The sequence below is a fragment of the Thalassophryne amazonica genome, chromosome 12 (assembly GCF_902500255.1).
Source record: "Thalassophryne amazonica chromosome 12, fThaAma1.1, whole genome shotgun sequence".
In the NCBI taxonomy this organism is placed as follows: Eukaryota; Metazoa; Chordata; class Actinopteri; order Batrachoidiformes; family Batrachoididae; genus Thalassophryne; species Thalassophryne amazonica.
The window spans coordinates 85,050,443-85,067,932 of NC_047114.1; the positions used below are offsets into that span (position 1 = coordinate 85,050,443).

General features: G+C 39.9%; 1 long non-coding RNA gene across 1 annotated transcript; it reads right to left on the bottom strand.

Annotated features, from left to right (window-relative positions):
• Nucleotides 1-1,379: 1,379 nt before the first annotated feature.
• Nucleotides 1,380-15,840, bottom strand: LOC117521710. Its single transcript, XR_004564029.1, has 3 exons — nucleotides 15,721-15,840; nucleotides 14,987-14,992; nucleotides 1,380-1,391 (listed from the first exon to the last, which is right to left on the bottom strand). It is a non-coding gene; the product is annotated as an uncharacterized LOC117521710 (long non-coding RNA).
• Nucleotides 15,841-17,490: the final 1,650 nt, after the last annotated feature.

Sequence of the window (17,490 nt, forward strand, 5' to 3'; positions counted from 1 at the left end):
ACTGTCTACTCCACACAGATTACCACAGAGTATCATACTGTTTGTCATGTAATCATTCATGTATCCATCTCCTGGCTCTTGGTTTTCATATTGTTTATTATTTTATATCAAGTTGTAGAGATTTGCTTTGAGTTTGAGTTAAAGAAGACAATTTAGACATTTTTATATTGAGAAGCCTGATTTACTTTTTGTGTTTGAAATGGCATAAACAAATTAAAATGTGTGAAATACCAAGGGGCTGAATACTTTTGCAAGGCACTGTATGACTGCCTCCCCTCCCACCACTCAAACATCACTGCACTTTTTAGACTGCTGAGGAAGTGCTACCTGGAGGCCAGCTTGCTGAAGACCTTCTACCGAACCACAGTGGAGAACATCTTGTCCATACTGCATCAGGGTGCGGTTTGCAAGCTGCACAAACTGGGGACAGGAGAGCAATGCAGCGAGTGATTAATGCAGCCCAGAACATCATGGGGCTGCCCCTTGCCCTCCCTGGAAGACATTGCCACCTCCCGTGGCAGAGCACAGACAATCTGCTTGGATCAATCGCATCCAGGCAAGGGTCTCTTCTGTCTCCAACCCTCTGGCAAAAGATTCAGAAGCCACGGGTGCTGGACAAATCACCTCAAAGACGTTTTTACGCGTGGGTGGTCAGACTCTTGAATGCACAGCTGTGACCCCCACGGGTTCCAAATCCAAAGAAGATCCTACCAAATGCAATATAACACAACCAAGTGCAATATTTATACTTACCACTGTCATGTCTTTCACTGACAGGTTTGAGATGGCAAATATTGATTTTGTATCACCACTTTTAGCTTCATACTAGAGTAGAGCAGAGAAGGATATTCTTTCACCCAAACAGATCAATTCTAGGTTGTACCTTCTGGCAATTTGTAGCTGAACTTTCAGGTCTCTTTTTAAGAAAATCCTCCTCTATACCACTTCATCATGAAGATGGATAACTGGTGATACAAAACACAAAACATGCTTCTTCTGGGTTGTCTGGGTTTCTTGGTGGCTTTCCTCACACCCATTCAGTTTTTGAGAAGTGTCTACTCCTTGCAGATTTACCATAGTGTCAATGGTTTGTATTTCTTCATAATTGATTTAATAGAGTCCAAGACATTCAGTGGCAGCTTCACCAAGAGAGAGCCTCGTCAACTACTACAAATGACTCCAAGATGTCATTGATGTTAAAGAAGGCAACACACGGTATTAAGAATGGGGGTATGTAAACTTTTGAGCAGGATCATTTGGGTGGTTCTGTTGTCATTATGATTTAAAAAGAGTAAACACAGTTGTGCTTGACAATAATGGCTTCACCCAACTACTAATCATAACTACTTATCATTTAGATTCTCTGACAAATGGTCAAAAAATCAAAAATTCTGCAAGGGCATGTAAATTTTGAGCACAAGTGTATATAAAACGCCTGAATAGATCCATGCTATTTGATTGGTGGTTTGTATGTCACATGATATGGATCATTCATCCATTTTCCATTGTGTTCCATTAACCGTGCCAATTTGGTTCCCCTGATAGTGCAATTTGGTTTCATATGTTTTGTACCATTGCATGGCGCCACCAACGCCTGCACTCACTTTAGTGGAAATGGCGCTTAGCTTAAAAACAAATATGGTGGGGTTTGTTTATCAACGTTGCTCATTCTTGTAAAAAACAAAACAAAACACCCACAACTAATCGAGTACACCGATCTGAGATTGATCGGTCACAGCAAAGCCTGCCGGCATGCTGTGCCACGTTTGTCCACCTCCACTGGGCTTTGGCCAGGGAGGACGAAGGAAATGTTGTTATGTATGTGGCACTGTGCGCGCATCAGAGGTTTGGTGCAGCGCCCAGCAATGCAGCTGAATGGGATGTCACTGCTGTAACGCACATATTATTACACGTACACCTCCTAAGTCTGTAGCAGGTATGATGTGGAGATGTTTTCCCAACCACATGACAAACATGTAACTCACCTCCAGTACCTTGCGCTCCAGAGCGCAGCGCAGGCAGCTGGTCAAGTCCCTTCACCCGGCTGTGTGCAGATGATAAATGCATAATCCACCTCTGGTATAAATAAATCCCAAGTGCTGTCCCACAACAATAATCCAACTACAGTTGTGTTAAGATGCGTATCAAGTAACATGACAGCAAAAAGAGTTTAAAAAAGAAAAAAAAAAGTCCACTGGCTGCATCTGAATGTTGCGCACATGTGGGAAGTTGGCGCACTGCCAGCACAGTTCAACAGCAGTTATGGAGTCCAGCCGACAAATAAAATCTAGCAATGCAAGTGTATACTGATCAAACACCTAAAGCCATTTTTCAGCAGGCGGTCACTGACAGCTGTCAGCCTGTTTGTGCACTCTCTGCATGGACAGCTCCTGTGCTCGAACACCCCACATCCGCACGCAGAGTGGCTGGTACAGTGTTTATGAACACACATACCACAGCTGAGTGAACATTTTGGCCACACACTCGCACACTGCTTGATCAACTTTTCTACACACTCGCTTAGCGGCTCATTCAGCCATTGTGAACACACGTGCGCAGCTGAGTGGACACTTCATCGGTCACACATTCACATGCTGTTTGGGTCACCTGTTCTTCGCACGTACACGCGCACTCTCCGTCATGTGAAACACACACTGATGAGAGGTCAGTTTAGTGCTGGGAATGTGAAGACGAGCAGAGATTTGATTGCATGGGTGAGTGAGTGGGTGAGTAACGGCTCCAATGTCGGTGCCGTCTTATAGCAGTCTGTGTCATCTGACTTTGTCTGAATATGTTTGGGCTGCATCCTACAGGTGTGCATGAGGCAGTCTGGATGCGTTCCTGACACTGATGATCAGGCCTCTTTTTTTCTCCTGACTGTGTCGGATTATGGTAATATTTGCCGTGTCGGACATGGTTCCTCCAGATTCTTGCTATGTGTGATGGGGGCTTAAGGATCACCACTTTTTCTTTAAAAAATTTGTATTTTCCATATTGTCCTAACTTTTTGATTTGGGGTTGTACATTTGGGGCATGTTCAACTTCAGTTTGCTATTTAAACTGACAACAAAGTAAGACATAAGGTGCAAAGGTGTTATATTTAGCTTGTTAATTAACCATGGAGTGTTTTGGGCCATATTTGAATGATGTGATTCACTTTAAGAGTCATGTGGACTTGAACCTGGTGCATTCCTGTTTTGATGGCGGACTCAATAGATGACAGATGTGAGAGGTTTTCAGGAGAGGATCTGCATACAATGTGTTGAAGTATGCATTATCTCACTGAGCAGAATCCACCACAGCTCCCTGAGTGAAGCAGTTGAGCACAGCACTGTTACTTTATCACAACATTACTGAAATACCTTCAAATGAAAATGAGGATGCTGTCTCTTTTATAGTAAAATTTTAGTCTTGGTGAAAGAATGATATGGAATACTTGTTTGGTGATTTATTGCTTTGACACAAAAAGCAACACAAATTGGTGAAAGAGAAAACACCCACACCAAAACAGCATGCACCTTGATTTCGTAGCTCTGCTAGCTAGAGGTCGCTGTGGAGTGGCTTTGCTGTGCCATTCAATTGCATAGACAGAGAACAGCGACGAATATATCTTTTGTCAGTTTTTCACAGCTCTTTTAAAAGCTTAGGAATTATTTGCAATTACTGATATATAAATACAGACTTCGCAGCAGTCTGCAGATTTGACAACAGGAGTGACAGCCACTACATTCTATGAGAGGAAGAAGAAAAAGTATTCAGCTGTACAGTCACAAAAATGTATGTGAAGAGGTGAAATGTGTGTAGTTTCACAGGCAATTTGTCAAATACATATTTAAAAGTTGAGAAATACTACCTTTTGCTGTTGAACCTTAATGAAGTCATAATTTTGTTTGGCATGCCCATTACCACACTCAACAAACACTTCAGCGATATCACCTTTTGAGTTTATTATTAGAGCACTATTTTTCGTTCCATCTTTCTTCACAGCCTGCAGACAGAACCTAAAAATAGAGACTGCAGATTGGCTGTCAGTGATTTTTTTCCTGCGGTACTAATAAAACCGTTGATATTGCCTCAAATATCAATTCTATTTCTTTTTCAGGCTCATTGTCCAGTTGTCTGTTTTTTGTGGACTCACAAACCAAAGTAGTTCCATTGTGTGGTGGATGTGCAGTACGATCACATGCTCCCACATCTGTCCTGCTTTTTGTGATTTTTGGGATAATTTGTATTTGACTAATCACAGCTCTAGAACAACCTTGCTATATATTAATGGTTATATTAATGGTATATACAGTAGTAATGAGACTGATCCCAATTGTTTGGATATTAAAGCACCATCCTTTAAACTTGTTAAATCCGCCAGTTAGCTTCTATGCACAGATGTGGCAATAATACCATTTACAAGTAATATAAGAAAGTGAAGGGTTCAGATGCCAGTAAATCCAAAATAGTTGAGGCCGTCATGCACTTAGCTGCTTCCGTAATTATCCTGTGCAAATACTAAAGAATTTGAAGATACTATTTTCGTTTTATTTATGGAAAACTGTGCATTTTGTCATGTGTTTTCCTTTAACTGCCATTTTAAACTACATTTCCTCCAATTTTTACAAGTTGGACTTACTGGGTTTTACATCTTAACCCTTCGATTAAATGTTGAAGGTGGACTTGACTGTTGAATTACTGGTGCTTGTTGTAACTATCACAGTTTTTAAAATCATCAGTGACTCATTTTCAAGACAATATGGGCAACATGAGTGCTGGTGGCACGGTGGTTTAGTGGTTAGCACTGATTCCCTCACAGCAAGAAGGTCGTTGTATCCCTTCTTGCCATTTCTGTGTGGAGTTTGCATGTTCTCCCTGTGTCTGCATTGGTTTCATCCCACAATCAAAAACATGCTTATTTCGGATCTACTCCTTTATCTGCTCCGGATCAAGGCAGTGTCTCTACATCTGGACTCTGGAGTTGGTCCCCCGATCACCAGATTGTGGCTGCCCACTGCTCCTAGTGGCTGGATTGTGTCTAACTGTAATTAGAATGGGTTAAATGTAGAGGACAAATTTTGTTGTATGTATGTACAATGATAATAAAGGTCCCTTCTTGCTTTCTTTGTAATATCCTTCTGAGACCCAGCCCATTCATTATGTCCTCTGTAGTGGACAAAAAAAGTTAAATTGACAATACTACATGCATGTAGATATATCCTGTTGTCTTAGAAGTGGGAGGAAACCAGAGCACCCAGAAGGAACACATGTAAACATGGGGTGAACATGCAAACTCTACACAGAAAGGACCAGACAGGAAGCAATCCATGTTGTGAGGCAACAGCCCTAACCACAAAGCCACCATACTGCCACAATACTACCAAATTGTTCCAAATATAAGATGGTATGCAAATAGTGAATGTTTATGAGTTCAATGGTATGAATATTTCATTCGTCTCATTGAATGGTTTGTTCCAGCTTTCACCAAATTAAATATTCATTTCATTGAAAGAATGTAAAAACATTCATTATTTGTTTTATATAACAGCTAAAATAGATCCTTGTCATTTGATATTCTATCCATTTATAAACAACAGAAAAGGGACTTACATTTAGGTGTTCCACTGCTGCTAAAGTCCAAATTGTGACGTGCAGTTCAGTGATGCTGTGCACTGACTTTGGACTTCCATAAAAATAAAAAAAAAGACTTTGTGTAGTTCCTCAGTCCAGCCAAAAATCATGCCAGCTTTTCATCTGAACAGCTCTTCATGCATCCAGATGGCTTACAGAGGAGTGGGTTTTGTGTGTATGTGTGTGTGTGTGTGTGTGTGTGTGTAAAAAGAATTAGCAGCGTCAGTTAGCACAATCAAATCATTGTGTCGCTGTTCCCCGTGCGTGGACACACACACATGCAACCGGGTCTGTGCTTGTGTGCACGTGTACTACCAAAAAAAAGACTGTGTACATCCTCAAAGAAGCAGAAAAAAAAAAATCACATCAGAAATGAGTCCAGCTTTTCATTCTTTCTTCCTGCTAACAACCTCTAGACAGCGCAGTGGATTTGTTTTGTGTGTGCGTGTGCATGCGAGTGTGAATGTGTGAGCATGCGCATGTCTGAGTGCGCGTGCATGAAGACATGTGCGTGTGCATGTGTGTCCATGTGTCTGTGCACATGTGCAGAGTGCAATGGTACCAAACGTATGGAACCAAATTTGCACTCTAAATGGAACCCAACTGCACTCTGAATGCAATGCAACACAAATGGGATGAATTAATCCATGTCATGTGACATACAAAGCACCAATCAAATGACAAGGATCCACTCAGCCATTATATAATAGCTTTTTAAAAATTACATTTGAAAAAATGGAGTTGTCTTATATTCATTGTCTAAAATATTACGTCATATATATTTGCAACAGCATGCGTCTGCCCCTCCCCAAGAACTGAAGCAGCGATGACGGTGCTGGATGACAGCAAGACATAGTGATTTAGCTTGAAAAGAGTGTGGCTCAGTCATGGTGATACATACTGCAGACTCATCAAAGAGCTCTCAAGCATCCAAGGAATATGGTGCGTGACAGAGTGTAATGTTGGAAGATGGCAATCCCAGAAAGATAAAAACACTTTTCATCAGAAAAGTTTACCATGGTCCTAAAAATATCTGCTTCCAAGATATTGACAAGTGAGTGTGTCAGTACGTGCTTGAAAAAAGAAACGATGGGCTGCCCATAAAATGTGCTTTTATTGGCATTATTTTCGAATAAAAAAAAAATGTTCTTAATAAAAAGAAGATTTGGTCTTAAGAGAGTCTTTTTTCCAAAGAATACTGTGTCTTGACAAAGGAATGCAGGTGTTGTTTTATAATAAGGGTTATCTTATGTTTGGAATATTTATTCTCCATTCTGGCCTATTCCAATTAATGTCACAAGGGAACTGGAGCCTATCCCGGCAGTCACTAGGCGAGAATCGTGGTACACCCTGAACAGGAGGCAACAGTGCTAACCACCAAGTCGTCATGGCACCCACATATTTGGAACAATGCAATATATTTTAAAACACTATATAGCACGCACCATTGATATTACACAGTGTAGGCTTCAAGAAAAACAATGATACAGCCTCATAATAAAAACCTCCAGCAATGTTTAGAATATTTTTCAAGGAACCTGCTTTCATCTTACTATATTACAAATCAACAAAAGTGTTCAGTTATGCAGGAAACAGCAAGTGGAAGTTAATTAGAACACATGGAGCTTCTTTGTGTCATTAACCAACATGCACTCAAACATATTAATGAGTGCAGTTACTGTTCATCAGTTGGACAGATTGAAGCCCATCTAGCAGAGATTTTTTTTTCCCACATTGCTCTATTCCCTAAGAGGAAATATTTGGAAGAATTAAACTACACTCTGGGTGAGAGTTACTGCAAGTTACATGAAAACGTCTGAAAAGTAGTGATGATAATGTGATTCAATCACACTTTCTGGTCCAGGTATGTACGAGCCAAATGTCAGATAACAAGGAGATAGGAATTTCTGCTTACTAAAATAACTTTAAATTACATGGATGGTGTCAAATTGTTATGGTGCTAAAAAGATTGTACTAGATTAGAATTGTCTCAACGTTATTACTTACACTATTTATTATCTTGATAAGAGAAGGCCAATTTAAAAGTGCAGTCGCATCTATTTTAGTCCTTGAAAAAGAAAAATCCACACTTTGCTTATAGGGTTGTGTGCAGACTTTCATGCTTCTGAATTGTTTCATTACTGTCAAAAGACCTGGTAAGGTAGACCACAGGCATATTCTGTTGAGGCCTTGGTCTAGCAAGAGAACAAGGGTTCTGGTACTTATTTATTGGGTCCAAGAGTTAAGAGAAAGGCGCTTGCAAAGGATTATCCTTAGCAGGATTTAGTCCCACTTACTTCCTGCCATCTGTCTTCACAGCCAAAACGTCAACCACCAACTGCTTCCGTGTAAATGTCAGTTGTGCTTTTTTGCAGCTTATGTTCATTTTCAAAAAATATTTTTGACTTGCTGCTTTCTGGGACACCCTGAAAAAATTTGCAGGATACCCAAGAAGTTGCCGGATACCATAGGTGTCCTAATATGTATATGTCGCGGACATGAACGAGCAAAGCTCTTCAGCATCTCACCATGTCATTTAGGTCCTTCAGACTTTTTTTTTTTGAGTAAATGCTTCAGGGGAGCATTAGCATGGCAAAAACCTTTCAGCTTCTGGGGGAACAAAAAAAGAAAAATGCTTAAAAGACAGGGGCGGGGGGTCAAATGTTAAAAAGATACCAGCACTCTGATGCACTGTCTATGGGAATGTCCAGTCATTAATAAGTTCTGGTCAGATATTTTAAGTGTAGTGAGTGGACTGGTTAGGAAGAGTTGTGCCAACTTGTCCAAGATTATGTTTACTGGGTGATGAACAACAAATACAAAACATATCAATGGATAAATTTTATGTATTCATCCTATTGACATTTCAAATCCTGCAAAACGTCGAAGAGGTCGCTGCGCTGTGAGATCTCAGTAACATTGAGAACTGCATTGAGACGCTCTGATCGGGCTGCACTTTAACCGCTCCACACGGACAACACCACTAACATTGCAACATAAAACTATTTTATATTATGCCTAAAACTCTCATGAATATATTCTCTGGGTTCATAGACGTTGTTCCAGACTAATATATATAATATGTCTGCAATTCGGTTTGCGTTTATTAAATTCCACGCAGATTAAACTTAGCAGACACGGATTATTTGTTATGTTTTAGCAAGTTTTCAGGGTATCATGCAGCAGTCTCTTATTAACGTGACGAAAAGAATAAAAAAATTACATTTTTGTAGTATAATATTCATTTACAATTGTCATCATGTGGATTTTCTATGTTGTTTGACTGCAGCGACTATCTGGCGCGCAAGGGATTATGGGATATGTCAATAGGGCGAATTATGGTAGGAGTTTCAGTAGCTGCTAGAGTGATTCTGAAACACTGGATATCTTCCAAAGCCCCACACATTAAGGAATGGGTAAACATGATGATTAGGGTTGCTTCATATGAGTATATGCTTTATAAATTGAAAATAGAAATAATAATTACCTCTCAGTATGGGAACCCTTTTGGTCTTTTGTTTCTGTTAACTGTAATTATCCTGTCATTTGTCAGCTAGCCAAATGATGTGATGTAAGGTCAAGGATTTTGCCATGTTCCAAGTGAAAAATGCCAATCAAAACTTGAACTACAAAAAAAAAAAAAAAAAAAAAGGCGGGGAGTCTGGAGAGCAGAGTGCCGAGCTGAACGGTTTTAGTCATGCTAATGCTCCCCTGAAACATTTACTCAAAAAAAAAAAAAAAAAATGTCTGAAGGACCTAAATGACATGGTGAGATGCTGAAGAGCTTACAATTCTTTCTTTTTTTTTTTTTTTACGACAATGTTGTCCGGTTTGTGGCTTCGTCTACCACGGGCAGATTTTTTTGTGCCATTTCCGGTTTGTGGCTTCATCTACCATTGAGTGAGCTTTGCACCTCTGCACGGTGCTTCGCTCATATAAACAGGTACTGTGAGTGCTGTGTGGAACTGGGGCATTCATCTGGAATGTGTTCTGGTTCCTTTATTTTTCCCCTTTCTTTTTTTCTCGAGCTTGTGTGAATTACTGGGGTTGTGAAAACTAGCAGCTTTGGTGCCTTTGTGGATGAGTAAAAGTTTAATGACATTGATTTTGCGAACAATGCTGTGAAAATCAATGAATACCTCAACTGCAACACTTGAGAAGCCAAGGGAAGAGTTGCAGTGTCTGCGTGTGCGATTTACCAGAATCAAGGCTTTCAATGAATTCATGTACTCAGAAGTGTACCTGTATCAGTTTGGAGAGATTTATTTAACTCAGCAGCAACAGACATGTTTGTGGGTCTTCAGCCTTTGAGATCAAAAGATGCCTCAGAAAACCTTACGGAGTCTGAGATCAAACCCCATACATATAATGGCTGGTGGCAGACATGTCTACAGGCAGAATAAAGTTGCTTTCCAATTGATTTGGTGCATCAAAGTTCACTAGATGCAAAAAGGTTTGTCTGCATTATATGCTCATTTAATCTGGAGACATACAGGATGATCACATTTATTGTTTTTAAATTTCTGTGTTGAAAAACAGAATGGGATGGATTCATTCATTCATTTGTTTATTTTCCAAAAAGAATATGTATGTTCTGGGTATAACAACAAGTAAACCAATGAGAGCATCACGTGTCATCGCTTTCAGAGGTGGGCACACTTGAACCTGGTACATTGCTTTTCAGATGGCGGATTCGGGTAGGTGACAGAAGTGAGATGTTTTCTGGCGAGGAGGTGTGTGAGGTAAAAGGATGAGAGCGCTCATCCACCAAAGGTACTTGGAGAGGGAGGGCAGGGAGGAGATGGTGGCGAGTCCTCTCCTGTGAAGATCACCAGAAGAGCCATATGATGCTGATTCAGTGATATCAGGAGACAAGGAAAAGAAAAGAAAACAGCAACGGCAGCGCACATGGATAAGTTGATGTTGGTCTGCAAATCACCTGCCAGGAGATGACACAAATCTCTTCTCAGTGGCCTAGGACAGTGGTTTTCAAACTGTGGGGTGCCAGAGTTCTTTGGGCAGCAAATAAATGACTGTAAACACTGTTAACCAACAAAAGAAGAGTGGGAAAAGGAAAAAGAAAATATTGTTAGTTAACATGGATACATTTTTATGTACCAGTGAGAAGACAGAGTTTGGGGCAACCAAAAAAGAAGAAAGTATAGGACGATCTATGTTTGCGCCTCTCCACAGTGCGTCCCCGCATCAGCCGCCTGTGCGTATCAAAGACCCAGACTCACTGCTCGCACTAAACAAGAGGTGAAACTAAATAAGAGACTAAATATGTATAAAAGTTTAATTAATATTATTATGTTAAAATGTGTTAATGTCAAAGATGTTTAAAAACACAGACATGTTTAAATGTTAAAAAAATGATGTTTAAAATATGACAAAAGGTTACAAAAAAAGAAGAATAGAAAGGTTTTGAAAAACACATTTTAAATGTTTGAAAAGGCTGTAAAACGTTTAAATGCACAGTTCCTTAAAAACACATAAATATATTTCAAATGTGTTTAACGTGTAAAAGAATAAAACGAAACACATGAAGATGTTGAAATTTGGGATTTTCAAGTTGTGATAGAGCAGCGCCGACGCGCATGCGTGATGACATCACAACTCTGTCCGGTTAGGGAGATGCGGTTTTGTTCAACAAGAACTATCAAGAAACTTTCTCGTCACTGTTTGGAGTTGTGTGGAGGTAGGAATCACCTTTTGAATGCTTGTCGCACAAAGAAATCAAATAATAGTGAAACATGTTCACTGCGCTCAGAATGATGGTATAGACAACTTTCTGATGACGTCACAGATATCCCACAATTCCACAGTCCACTATATTGTGTGGCTACTTTCTTTGTGTGCATTGCCACAATAATGCTGCCGTCGAAGATGGATAAAAATAGCGCAAAGGAAAAACCGAGATATTGTGACACATGGGATCCAATTAGCAAAACGAGGTATTTGCAGAAAATCGCTGAAAATTGCTGAAAGGGAGCGCTCCCAGCTATCACCTTCCCAGATATCGTCAACTATCTGGTATATGGTGTGAGTGTCTTCATTTAAAACTTAAAGATCAGTGAAATATTGTGTTTCTAACAACCAGTTCATGCACCGACGCTGTAAGAAAAAAGTATTAGCTTGCAAGTAACACCCCCACCCCCACCTTTACTCACTCTCCACCCGGGCCATTTGTACCATTTTTGTTTAAAACTTTATTAAACACACTTCATGTTACTTGCCTGTGATGAAATGGTCGCTATAGACTTTATAATGACGTTTTAGGGGATCGGGATTGAAGCCCTCTCAGTTGATCCTGGCCAGCCATTGATTCCGCCGCTCGGTCAACAAGCGTTCCGTTTCAGCTCCTTGGTTCTTAATTACCTTTGGAATGTCAAAAAACTGTTGCTTATTATCTCCAGGAACAGCACGATTCATACAGCCCCACACAACGCATGTGTGCACCATTGCTCGCGGCGAAAAAAACGGCCAAAAAAACCCGTCTGTGGTTGACGAACTACTGAATCAGTGTCCGGTAACGTTCGACAGCCACACAAGATGGCGCATGCGCACAGGATCATGGGAAATACGCCGGAGCGGAAAGTCATCTATTTTGGTTGTTGAACTTTCCCCAGTCACACAGCACTAACGAAAGACACCGAAGGCAAAAAGAAACAAGAAATCTGAACTTAAGCTGACTTCCGGAGACATTGTTTAACCAGTGTCCACCTTCGATCGGTTAGCCGCTCTGTGAGGCGTCATACTAACTGATCGGTCAGTCTTTCCGTGAGGCATCATAATAACTGATCCGTTAGCCGCTCCGTGAGGCATCATACTAACTGATCGGTCAGCCGCTCAGTGAGGCATCATAATAACTGATTGGTTAGCCGCTCCGTGAGGCGTCATACTAACTGATCGGTTAGCCGCTCTGTGAGGTGTCATACTAACTGATCAGTCAGTCGCTCCGTGAGGTGTCATAACAACCGATTGGTCAACCGCTCCGTGAGGCGTCATAATAACCGATCGGTTAGCTGCTGTGTGAGGTGTCATACTAACCGGTCAGTCAGTCGCTCCGTGAGGCGTCATAATAACTGATCGGATAGCTGCTCCGTGAGGCGCCATACTAACTGATCGGTCAGCCGCTCAGTGAGGCGTCATAATAACTGATTGGTTAGCCGCTCCATGAGGTGTTGTAACATCCGATCGGTTAGCTGCTCCGCGAAGTGTCATACTAACCGGTCAGTCAGTCGCTCCGTGAGGCGTCATAATAACTGATCGGTTAGCCGCTCCGTGAGGCGTCATACTAACTGATCAGTCAGCCGCTCAGTGAGGCGTCATAATAACTGATTGGTTAGCCGCTCCGTGAGGTGTTGTAACATCCAATCGGTTAGCTGCTCCGTGAGGCGTCATAACAAGCTGTTGTTTCTAATGTTGTTTCTAATGATGCCAAACACGCGAGCAAGGGGCTCACTAACTGGAAGTCTTGGTTTCAAAATGGCGGCGCAACTTGAAAATTGTCCATTGTGTGTATCCACCCTTTTCAGGTTTCAAATCCCGCAAAACCTCAGAGAGGTCACAACTCTGCGAGATCTCAGTAACATTGAGAACTGCATTGAGACGCTCTGATCACGCTGCACTTTAACCGCTGCACACGGACGACAGCATGAACATCGCAACATAAAACTATGTTTATATTGTGCCTAAAACTCTCATGAATATATTCTCTGGGTTTTTACATGTTGTTATTGTGTTTGTTTTATGTAAACATGTGAGAATCACAGGCTGTCTCTCTGTTATTTTCAATGGGAGCTGCTGTGAGCTACGCTCGCTTCCTGATCATGTCGTTCTGGGGGAAAGTGAAGTTTGCTCTTTAACGTCTTAATTATTGTTCTTTACAACACTGTCTGTCCTCTTTGTTCCAGACTAATATATATAATATGTCTGAAATTCAGTTAGCGCTTATTAAATTCCACGCAGATTAAACGTAGCAGACACGGATTATTTGTTATATTTGTTTTAGTAAGTTTTCAGGGTATCGTGCAGCAGTTTCTTATTAACGTGACGAAAAGCATAAAAAATACATTTTTGTAGTATAATATTCATCTACAACTGTCATCATGTGGATTCTCTATGTTGTTTTGACTGCAGCGACTCTGGTGCGCAAGGGATTATGGGATACATGAAAACCCTGGATGTGTGTGGGGAGGGGGGCATCACAGCTGTTCATTTGTTCTTGGGGGGGGGGGGATCACTGAAAACCCCTGGCCTAGGAACTTGATTGCAGTGGCAAAATACACATTCTGTTCAGGGCCAAGGAATCCAGTGGTGCTTATCACAAAATGTATATGTGTCCAGTCACATTTTGACATAAAAGAGACATAAAACAGTTACTTCAGAAAAGTTTGAAGATGCATAATCAGTGTGTCTATGAGAGATTTAGACTGTTTGAAGACACCTGGACTGATATGAGCTCATTGAATTGATAATTGGGCACTTTTAAAGAGGTCTTGATTTACTTTGTTACAAGCTGCCTGAGCGCTCGCTGTCTTGGTCAACAAATAATATTCATGATTTCTGAGAAAGCAAGTGTAATTGTAGTTAAAATATATAATAAAGAAGCACAGTAGTGCGCATGAAGCACATCTCCTGAAGCTGTGTGATGACGTGAGCAATGTGAGTGTCCAATCGGAACTGTCACATGGTTTTCCAAAATCCAATCGTAGGGCAGATTCACCTCACGTGACACACCAGAGATTGTTTTTAGGAGTGACGTATTACTAGTTTATTAAAGTTTGCTGTGTGTTTTGAATAAATGTGTGTGGAAAATTATTTTCCGTTTTACTTTTTCCTTTCTTATTTCTGATTGTAAACCTTTATTACACTTATAAAACACAGCATATATATATATATATATATATATATGTATATATATATATATATATATATATATGTATATATATATATATATATATATATATATATATATATATATATATATATATATATATATATATATATATTGAAAGTACAGGTTGTCCTGAAAAAAAGAGACATAAAACTTGATTGTGGGATGCAGGGAGAGCTGTTAACAGCAATAATAAAACATTTCTGCCAGGCGAGTGAACTGTCCAAAAAATGCCCTTGGACCCCAGAGGGTTAACCACTGAATCTGAAACATGACGGTAGATGTGTGAAATGACGTGGAATAAGTCTCTTTGCCAAAGGGTATTCCATGTGACGTCAGTGACCCTATGGCCTTGGCAGAGGTTTGTGCTCTCCGAGTGCTTCTAGTTAATCATCAGATGATAAAGGTAAAACCTCTTAAATCATTCTAAAGTCAGTTTTAAGCAGAAACTAGGCCATTTTAAGGAGGGACGAGCCGCTAATCCACAACGCTTTGAAATGACGGATGGTCGGTGAACGCAACAGCTAGCAGCCCGTAGCTGTGGCGCTGTGACCGCTTCCTCCGCCTTTTCTGATGAAATAATGCTGAATTTATGTGGAAATGATTGTTGTTTAAAAGCTTCAGATATCTGTCGCTGAGATAGATGATGACTGGAGTGCAGTTTTAAGCAGAAACGAGGTGTTAATCGGTGAACCGCGGCTGATGACATGTGCAGTGAAGGCAGCGCGGACTGACGCCGTCTAGTCAATGCAAGTGGTTTTACACTGTGTTGAGTTGATTTTACACTGTGTTGAGTTGTTTTAGCCCTGTGGTAGAGTATATTTAACTCTATTTAGACTGGGACCAAATGTTATCCCAGCAGAGAAAATTTTACTCAGCAAAATTTCCTGTGTAGCCTGCACATTGGTGAGAGCCTGGAGCGCGTGAAGGAATCGGAGGCGACGCAACATCGAATGTTCTATGTTGTGTGGTGTGGAGGATTGTGCTGAGTGTTACACACTATTTTTGCAGGGAGGAAAAAAGTGCCACTACGAGGTCTTTTTTTTTTTTTGCAATTGCAGTGGTGCGCTTCTTATCACAAAACAGTGGTGGTCCAGTAATTATTTGTTAACCCTTATCCTATTGTGTGGGGCCGGAAATATTCTTTTGTATGTTACTAAAATATTTTGTATCACACCAGGATAATATTTTACTAGGATGTTGACCCGCAGGGAACCACTGGTTCTAGATGTGGTCGTTTGTACTATATACAGAGGACAGCTGACTTTTGGGGAAAATCTGTTTTCAGTTATGCTACATTTTTAAAGTATTGCCAAAGAAAAAATTCTTGGCTTTTATGAAAGTCTTTATTGAAGGTTTGTTCTGTTTTCTACGGAAGCATATTGCATTCACTGGATAATAAAAACCCGCTGATTTCATAATTAGGAGAAAAGATCTCCTAATTACGAGATTACATAATATATGACAAAGAAGATATATTTATGCTAACGTCCGCAAAATGTAAATAAGTTCAGAGATGTTATTAGGTTCCAAAAACAGCATTTTCAGTTTTAGAAGTGTTTATTTCTCACTAGCCTTTACATAATATATGACAAAGAGGATATATTTACACACAAGCGAAACAGAATTTTGCAACTAGCTACCAGCCTGTGATGTCACCATGCTAACGTCCACGAAATGGCTTGTAAATAGGTTCAGAGGTGTAGCGAAAACAGCGTTTTCAGTTTTAGGAGTGTTTATTTCTAACTAGCTTTTATGTTTTTATATAATATATGAGAAACATGTATATAAACGATATAAAAGATATAAAAGATCAAGGACAGTTCCATCGAGTGTTGGATGCTGCTATATGCATGGTCACCAGCATATGAGTATGCTCCCAAACCTGATCTGAAGATATACTGAAAAAAATTTGGAGTGATGTTTACTTGAAAAAGAATAGGCAAGTTTTTTCACTCAGAAATTCCAAGTAAATTTTACAAGGAGAATTCTTAAGTAAATTTTACTTGCATATAGTAGTTTATTTAAAAGAATAACTCAAGTAACATTTACTAGCAATTATCAACTGAATATTTTCATTGAATTATTGTCTCACTGTCTGACAAATTTAAGTATTTTTAATAATCCATTGTAGGCAGAGGTGTGGCCAAGTGATTAGTGCACTTGTTTTCCGTGCAAAAGCATCCTGGTTCAAACCCCACCCCTGCCACATTTCTCCATATAATGTATTGTAGAATTTGTGCCAAATCAACATGCTGATGCAAATTGGATCTGCTGTGAAAACAAGGGGAACAGTTGAAAAGTTTTACTTTTTTTGATTGATTGATTTTTTATTAAAGTGTCATGCACCACTGGTGCCCAGCCCACATGGACTTATAAGACACTCCATATCCAAAACAAAATAACCACATACATATCACAAGTTGCACAATTTCAAGATACAACTGGGTACAAAACACCTGTTGCCTCCTTTCCCAGGCTTTACAAACAAAAACGGCAAAAGCAAATGTTTCTTTTTCAAACATCCAACTCAAACTTTTCATCTACGTTATTTTTTTTGCACACACTGAAATAAACAAAGTCTTGAATCAGAATACAAAGGACAGTAAAGAACAAAATGATACTCATCTTCCACAACATCAAGGTCACAAAAAATACAAACTCTCTCCTATTCAGAGACCCTTATACCTGCCCACTTCCACTGCCAGAGGAAGACTACCAGATCTAATCTGAGCACAAAGGGACCGCTGCTTCCGGGACAAATTTAACTTCACATAAGGCTCAGTCTGGTATTCCTCCTTAAATTGTATATAATTCCTTAGTTTTGTTTTCTTGCAAATATCATTTTTCCATTGCATTTTATAATTATTGAAAAAAAATTGTTTCAAGAAATTTAAATTACACTGCAATTTATTAATGTAAATGTAATTTAAATTCGAAATTGTAAATAAGTTAGTTATTTCTTTGGCCCATGG